Below are 9542 nucleotides of genomic sequence, written 5' to 3' on the forward strand. Positions count from 1 at the left end.
ATTTGCTGTCTTTCACATAGACAGTATTTTGAGATTCATCTGTTGTTGTGTTATTATGAATTCATTCATTTTTGTTGCTGGATAGTATTGCATTGTATGGATTTCCTATTGTTTGTTTATTCATTCATCTGTTGATGGACTTTTGAGTTGCTTCCAGTTTGGGGCTATTACAAATAAAGCTGCTATTGGACATTCATATTCAAGTCTTTGTATGGACATATGATTTCATTTCTCTTGGCTAAATATCTAGTGTTTAACTTTTTAGGAAACTGTCGAACTATTTTCCAAAGTGGTTGTACCATTTTACATTCACACCAATAGTATATGAGGGTTGCCCCATGTTTGTATAGAGATATCCTCTTGTAGTTATACATTTCATTTTTCTATGACTAATGATTTTGAACATCTTTTCATGTACTTATTTGCCATTCCTATATCTTCTTTGATGAAGTATTTGCTCTAGTTTTTTTGCAATTTGTGTTTGTTTTCCAATTATTGAGTTTTGAGAGTTTTGTTGTATATTCTAGAGAATAGTCCTGTATCAGATATACAATTTGCAATCTTCCCCGCCCCCCCCCCCCCCCCCCCCCCCATTCTGTGGCTTGAGTTTTCACTCTCTTAACATATCCTTGGGTTTGGAACACATTAGGGTGCAGATATCTCGGGAAGGGCATTATTATGCCTACCACAGGTATGGATTTAAGTTCATTTTTTCTCCTCATATAATTATCCAGTTATTCCAGCATTATTTGTTGAAAAGACTCTCCTTTCTCCACTTCATTGTCTTTATAGCTATGTCAAAAATCAGTTTTTTATATGTATATATGTGGCCATTTCTGGATTTTCTATTCTGTTCTATCATCTGACCCTGTTTTGCATTAAAGACTAGGGTTTATCTCTGAAGTTGATACTTTTTTACTGATTCAGTAAGATCTCCTTGACCTCTAGCCCCTAGTAATCACCATTATACTGTCTGTTTCTGTGAGTTAGACTTTTTTTTTTTTTTTTTTAGAGTCCACGTATCACTGAGATCATACAATATTTGTCTTTTTGTTTGACTGATGTCACTTAGCATAATGTCCTCTAGATTCATTTTAGGTTGTTGTAAATGGTAGGGTTTTCTTTCTCATGGCTGAATAATATTCGTATTATATATATTACATATAATATACCTATTATATATATGTATTATATACATATATATGTGTGTGTGTGTATATATATATAATTATATATGACATTTTCTTTACCCATCCATCTGACTATGGACATATAGGTTGTTTCCATATCATGGCTATTGTGACTAATGCTGCAATTAACATAGGAGCACAGTTTTGTCTTTGAGATACTGATTTCATTTCCTTTGGATGTATACCCAGAAGAAGGATTGCTGGACCACATAGCAGTTCTATTTTTAATTTTTTGAGGCAACTCCATGCTGTTTTTCATAGTGGTTGTACCAATTTACATTCTCACCAACAGGGTGCAAGGGTTTCCTTTTGTCTACATCGCCCCCCACCCCCCACCCCAGCACTTGTTGTGTGTTGTCTTTTTGCTAAAAAGCCATGCTAACAGGTGTGCGGTGTTATATCATTGTGGTTTTGATTTGCATATCCTGGGTGATTACTGATGTTGATGAGCACCTTTTCATGTACCTGTTGGGCATTATGTGTCTTCTTTGGGAAAATGTCTATTCAGATCTTTTAATCCATTTTACAATTGGATTGTTTACTTATGCTTTGCTATTGCACTGTATGAGTTCTTTATCTATTTTGAGTATTAAACCCTTATCAGATATGTGGTTTGCAAATATCTTCTCTTATTCTGCAGATTACTTTTTAAATATATTAATTGTTTTGTTTAGCTCTGCAGAAGCTCTCTAGTTGGATATAGTTCCACTTGTTTATTTTCGTTCTTCTTGCCTGTGCTTTTGTTGTCATGTTCAAGAAATCATTGCCAACACCTATGTCAAGGAGCTTCTCCCAGTGTTTTCTTCTAAGAGTTTTATGGTTTCAGGCCTTTTTTTCTTTGGCAGCATTCCATGCAGCCGAGGAAGCTGGGCTCTCTTTCACATGCTCTCACTTTCCCTGAGGGAGAAATCACAGGCTGGGAATGTCTCTCTTGGCAATTAGCTGTGCATCTTTTGGGGGAGAGGTGGTGTAGGCAAAGTGAATCTGTTCCTTTTATCCTCTTCAATATGTCCAGTCTTGGATTCTTTCTTTCTTTCTTTCTTTCTTTCTTTCTTTCTTTCTTTCTTTCTTTCCTTTAAAGGTGTGCTGGAACTTCTCCACTGGACTCCCAGACTTACCCAAAAACACTCTCATCCCTGGATGACTGTCAAAATTGGTGTTCTTTGGGGGAAAAGACAATAGAAAACTCCTATTTTTCTATTTTGCTGATGTCACTCATTTCCTGTAGGTATTTTATTATTAAAAATTTTTTTTAACATTTTATTTATTTTTGAGACACAGAGACAGAGCAGGAGAAGAAAGGGGCAGAGAGAGACAGAGACAGAATCTGAAGTAGGCTCCAGGCTCCAAGCTGTCAGCGCAGAGCCTGACGCAGGGCTCAAACCCATGAACCATGAGATCATGATCTAGGCCAAAACCAAGAGTCAGATGCACAACTGACTGAGCCACCCAGGCATCCTGAAACAAATTTCTTTAAAAGTACAGGGTAATATAATGGCAGACAAATCCTCTCTAACTAAACTGTATACTCTACCAAGAGTTTTCCTTCCTTTAAATTGCCCTGAGCACTTGTGAATACCATGTGTGCTACATAATCATGCACTCACTTTTGTGACTCCTTGAGATTGCTTTCTTAAAAAAAAAAGTGTATATATATATATATATATATACATATGTATAAAAGCTGTGAGAATGGATATTGTTAAAGAAATAATTGAACTCTAGAGTGAGAAAGAAGATGTTAGATGTTACCTGCCTGTCTTCCATTTTGTGTGGAAATTCCTTCTACAACCTCTGTTTGAGTACTAATTCTAGAGACTGGTAGACTACAGCTGTTTGATCTGGGTCCACTTGTTTTGTTAGGAAGATAACCTCTTACTGATGGGAAATCCACTCCTGTGTAACTTCTGAGATGGTATGTTACAATGAAACTTAGAATTCCACCAGGCAGATGCTAAGAACAGTAGCTTAAGCTGGGTACTTGACTATCTATATGGACTTATTTAGGAAATTGAAAAACCTACCCTATCTGCATTAGCCCATCACCCATCTCTCTGTTACCCTTGAGAACCTTCTTTACTGAAGGATTAGTAGAGTGCTGTGGTATCTCCTATCAAAAAAACTAGAGGGGATTCAAGACACTTGAATTCAAGACTAATATTTTGAGAGCTTTCAGTGTGTTCCCTGGCATTTGAGGACATCATTCCTGAAATGTTTAAAGGCTGGAGGCTGTGCCCATAGCTGCCCCTTTCCAGTGACCTACTTGAAGAGGCTATGTTGGGAAGGAGCTTCACTTTCTCTGTTTTGGTGCAGCAAAGGTACGTATTTTCCAGGGGTCCAATGGTCATGTGGTACGGAACTGGTCTGGGTTTCCTAAAAGAGATCCAATGGAAGAGGAACTTCTGGAAAGGCAAAGGGATCCCAGTAGACAGTGGTGGCCAGGGAAAGCTGTAAGCCACTCATGGGAGGAGAGGCATTGACTCAGTCAAAGGAGCTCAGTGTGACACCTGAGGGGAAACCCCCAAGTGCTTGTGAAAGAAACATAATTGTCCTTCTGCCCCAAGAGCGCACTATTACCAGATGTCACCTATATCTACCACTTTGCCCTTTGTCTCTAATCTCCTTTCCCCTTGGGTTTGCCCTGAAAGGAGGAAACATGGTGACTTGGCAATCTGGGGAAGGAGATGGAGCAAAGAAGAGAGACTAAGCCCCAAGCATCCGTCTCCAAACGTCCCGTTAGCTTCCACGTTGCAAAGGGAGAAGCCCTAAGTTTAGATGAGCTTGGAGAGTTGATGTTACACTGAAGGGATATTTTAGTTACTGAAACAAAACTGTTCAGTTGATCAAAAGGGCCCGAAAGCTAAGGGGTCTGCTGGAGATTTCACTGAGGGATGGGAAAGAACAAGCCCTGGAAGTAGCCTGGGAGAGACAATGGGAGGAAGAATACCATTATTCATTCTTCTACCCAATAAAACTTCCAATCCCTGATCTCTATTTTCTCCCCGAAGTATCACAGAATCAATCTACTTTCTCTTCAACATTTTGACAAATCTTAGATATCGTAAGAGTTCGCAGACTCGTGCCCCTCCCCATCCTCTCAGATTAAGTACTATCTCCTGTAACAGAGTTTTGGTGTGACATTGTTATCTCCCAGCTACTTGTGCAGGAGTAGTATTACTGCCTGGGGCTCGAACACCAGACCCTCATCAATGCAGGGCATCACATGGTTGATTTTTACTCAGTTTTGTTTCTTTAGACCCTCTGAATTTTTCACATGAGCTGCTTTTAAGTCAAGCCTTCCCTCTTGTTTGTGTATTTTTAAAAACTCAAATGCAGGACTTTATATGTTTTTTTTTTTTTTCCTGTGAAGTTTTATTTTAAAGATCAATAGATTTTGAGTCATGCCTGTTGAAAGTATTCTGGATCTTGATTCTGGCATCCATGGCAAGAAGTCATCCTTCCTGGCTTGGTGTCATTGGCCGATCTTAAAGGCAATCCTTCCCTGACTTCATGGAAATGATTGAGAGGGAAGATGTTGTGGTGGTCATGAGAATGGACTCTGGAGCCAGATTCCTTGAGTTGAATTCCTGGCTCTTTTAGCTATAATTGTGGCACATTACTAAACCTCTCTGGGCCTCAGTTTCTTCATATGTAAAATAGGAAACTAATAATAATACGCTATTATGATTGTACCTACCTGTGTCCTCTAGCTAACAAAGTACCTCGAAACTAAGTGGCCTATGACTACAATCATTTACTTAGTTTATAATTCTCAAGTTGGCAATTTAAACTAGGCTCTGCTAGTCAGTTTTTCTGGTCTGAGGTAGGCTCCTTCATTTGTCTGGGGCGAGCTGCAGATTAAGTAGGAGGTCTGTTTTTGGGGGTGGGCTAGCCATTAGTTGAAATGTCTTAGCTCATTTTCCAGCAGGCCAGCTTGGGCCTGTTTTCATGACATGGAGAGGGAAATCATGGAGGGCCTCAAGAGGGTGGGAGAGGGAGGGGATGGTTATAAATTCTTTCTCTCTCTCTCTCTCTTTCCTTTTTTCTTTCTTTCTGTCTTTTAAATACAGTGTTATATTAGCTTCAGGTGCATAACATAGTGATTCACAATTCTATAAATTATTCAGTGATCATCATGATAAGAGTACTCTTAATCCCCTTCACCTATTTCACTCATCTCCCTCATGAATTGGGACCATTTTTGTAATCAATCTTCCCTTTGCCTCATATGAGGTTAAGAAATAAATGTGTTAATATATATAAGGTGCTTAAATTGTGCTTGGCACATTGTAAGTGATATAGAAATATTAGCTATTATCAATAATATTCACTACTTGGCAAACAGTAAAAGAAAGAAAGAAAGAAAGAAAGAAAGAAAGAAAGAAAGAAAGAAAGAAAGATTATCATCAGAGAACTCTTCATGTTGATATCAATATGCTGATTAGCATTCTTGGATGGCAAAAGATAAGCCAGCTGTAAATCTATGGAGCAGTCTGCATGTTAAGAACATGGGTTTTGGGGTCAGATAGACATGAGCTGGGATGTGAGTTCTGCACTTCACTAGATTTGTGTCCTTGGCCAAGATGTGTAACCTCTCTACATCTCAGTTTCCTTACTGTAAATGAATGTAATAATTTCTACTGTATTAGTTTCCTAGGGTTACCATGGCATTACCACAAAATGGGTGGCTTAAAAAGCCAAAAATTTATTTTCTTACAGTCTGGAGGTTAAGAGTCTAAAATGAAGGTGTTAGCAGGAACTTGCTCCATTTGAAGGCTCTAGGGAAGGATCCTTCCTTGCTTCCTTTAGCTTCTAGTTTCTGATCGTTGACTAGCCTGTTAACTTGAAACAGGTGCACCTCTTGGTGGATGTCGAGCCAGAAGACACAACCAAGCCAAAGAATGGGAAAAGGGAGTTGGGATGAGCACTGGGTGTTATATGTAAGTGATGAATCACAAAGTTCTATTCCTGAAATTATTATTACACTATATATTGACTAACTTGGACTTAAATAAAAAAAATAAATGATAAAAAACAAGAAAAGGGAGCGTTTAACTTGCAACAAGAAAAGGAGAACCCTAGGAATATTTCCTAAAACAGTGTATTCTTGAACAACAAAGCTGGGGAAGTTTTAAGCTAAGGGCACATACATGTTCATGAAGGGGCTTGTGCAATGGGGCATTCAGGATGGAACTGAGGTAAAAAATCATCTTAAGATGACAGTGTCCAGGTCTTAGTTTGTCAGAGTGCCAAGGGTTAGCAAAGGTCAGCATCAACAATTCTCTGGCTCCAGTTGGTCTGGTATCTGAGTGCTCAAAGGGGTTTAGATCCTGCAAAGATAACTCAAGAATGTATGTCAGGTCAATCTTTACTTTTGAATCAGCACTGGGAGTTCTCCACAATACGTTGTTCCTGATAGGATTAGGTTCTCTCCTGGCCCCATAATGGCTATTTGTTCTTACAGCCTTTTGTTCCCTTAAGGTAATTAACTAATGAGGTCTATTCTGCAGTTTCAACACGACTTGGGAAGTTCTTGTAAGACACAGGCTTTGAGCAAGTCATGCTGGTGAGGCATAGAGTACAAGACGGCCAAGTGGCCCAAAGTGACTTTTTTTGTGTCAAGAAAGCTAGGTTTCATCTTTCTTTTTCTGGGGACCCCTAACTCCTTCTGCTTAGAATTCATGGCATTCCTTGGCTTGTGACCGCATGACTCCAGTCTCTTTATGCAGACTTCTCCCTTTTGTCTCCTCCATGTCTTCAAATTTCTCCTTCTAGGACACCAATCATTGGATATAAGATCCACCTTAATCCAGTGTGACCTTGGTTTACCTTGATTACATTTGCAAAGACCCCATTTCCAAATAAGGTCACATTCCGAGGTTCCTGATGGACATGAATGTTTGGGGACGCTATTCAACCCAGTTTGCCTAATTGCAGGGTTTCAATATGATATTGTATGTAAAACACTTAGGATGTGTTTGTCACATGATAAATAAGAAGTAGTGGTCATTGTTTTTATGATTATTGCTGTTATATCACTAGAGTTAGTCAAATATCTTGCTGAAATCAACATAATATACCAATAGCTATCATTTATTGAGCTACTAGTGTCAAGAACTAGGTTGAGTAGCCTATATGCATGATCTCATATAATCCTTACTACATCTAGGAATCTAGTACCCCTGGCCAAAGAATGATAATAATATGAATCAGAGACTATCTGTGATCCATGAACCTGTGCTAGCTCCAAACAATCATCTTATTCTTTTATATGTTTTAAAAATCTTTTAAGATTTTAAGATGCTGAAGTCAATCTTTCACCAGTTAGACTCCAAGCAAGACCTGAGCTTTACTGCCCACCTGCTTGTACTCATAGACATTTGTCCCACAGTTTTTCTTAAGCTCTTCTTCCCAGCTTATCACTTAACTCAGGCAAATGGAAAGCAAAGCTGCCCCTCCAGCAAGTGATAGCAACTGCTCTGACAAGACCACCCGCTGGCCCAGACCACCCAGACCAGTTTGAGCTTAATACCTGACTCACACAGAGGCAGATGGACCATGGAGAGACCTCTAGAATGACTGATGACTATCTTTACCTAATTATACTAAAATCTCCACCCAAGGAAAAGCCTCGGCCTCATTTACATAACATACGATCCATAAGACACACGCGTGACCTCATGCTTGCCTCCATATGTGATGACAAGGCATCCCTATCTAAATTTTCATCCTAACCCTAAATGAAAGGAACTCATCCACCCTTGCTCAGAGAGTCATGGCTTTGGAAGTTATTCCTCATGATCTCCTTATTTGCTGTAAATAAAATCTTCCTTGTGTGACAACTCCATCTGGTGCAGTTTCTGACTCACCAAGGAACAAACTCACATTGGTTCGGTTACAAAGCTACAGGTCTATAGTTTTAAAAATTCATTCTTTCCTCCCTGTTGGAATTTGAGTTCTTTGTATCTCATTTTTTTGAACCCTACATATTTATTACTCTGTTCATGATAGATTTTCAAGAAATGATTTGAAAGTAAATTCATTCAACAAATGTTTATTAAGCACTTACTCATAACAGCTGGGAATGAAAGGACAAATAAAGCCTGGAATAAGTCCAATCACATTCTCATGGGGGCCAGGAGGGTGGGGAGACACTCAGCATCACTGATCAGGGAAATACTAATCAGAACCACAATGAAGTACCACCTCTAAAATCAACAACACAGGAAACAGCAGCAGTTGGTGAGGATGTAGAGAAAGGGGAACCCTCTTGCACTACTGGTGGGAATGCAAAATGGTGCAGTCACTCTGGAGAATAGTACGGAGGTTCCTCAAAAAGTTAAAAGTAGAACTACCCTACAACCCAGCAATTGCACTACTTGGTATTTAGCCAAAGAATACAAAAATACAGTTCAAAGAGGAACATGCACCTGGATGTTTTCAGCAGCATTATCAACAATAGCCAAACTATTCAAAGAGCCTAAAAGCCCATCCACTAATGAATGGATAAAGAAGAAGTGGTATATATGAACAATGGAATATTACTTAGCCGTCAAAAAATGAAATCTTGCCACTTGCAATGATGTAGCTGGAGTTAGACTGTATTATGCTAAGTGAAATGAGTGAAATAAGTCAATAAGAGAAAGACAAATACCATATTATTTCATGCATATGTGGAATTTAAGAAACAAAACAAGTAAGCAAAGGGGAAAAAAGAGAGAGGCAAATCAAGAAACAGACTCAACTATGGAGAACAAACTGATGGTTAACAGAGGGGAGGTGGAGGAAAGGTTAAATAGGTGATGAGGATGAAGGAGTTCACTTGTGTGATGAGCACTGGGTATTGTATGTAAGTGACGAATCACTAAATTCTACACCTAAAACTAATACTATACTGTGAGTTAACTAACTAGAATTTAAATAAAAACTTCAAAAAAAAAAAAAAAAAGAATATGGGAGGGTACAGATTGTAAAATGTAGGTTAATTTGAAGGAGAAGACGGATTTTTAAAATGATTAAAAAATTTTTATTTTAGAGATAGAGAGTATGTGAACAGGGGAGAGGCACTGAGGGAGAGAGAGAGAGAGAGAGAATCTTAAGCGATAAAGAGAATCTATGTGCTGAGAGTGGAGCCCTACGTGGGGCTCCATCTCGTGACCATGAGATCATGACCTGGGCTGAAATTAAGAGTTGGGTGTTTAACTGAACCACCCAGGTACCTTGAGAAGAGGGTTTTTAATAGATGGGGAGGTAATTGGATATCCCAGACCCTGTGCCCAGGGAATAATGAGGTATCTGCTATGATGGTTAACTTTATAAGTTAACATGACTGGGCCAAGAGATGCCCAGATA

Source organism: Panthera leo, chromosome B1 (assembly GCF_018350215.1).
Source record: "Panthera leo isolate Ple1 chromosome B1, P.leo_Ple1_pat1.1, whole genome shotgun sequence".
Classification (NCBI taxonomy): domain Eukaryota; kingdom Metazoa; phylum Chordata; class Mammalia; order Carnivora; family Felidae; genus Panthera; species Panthera leo.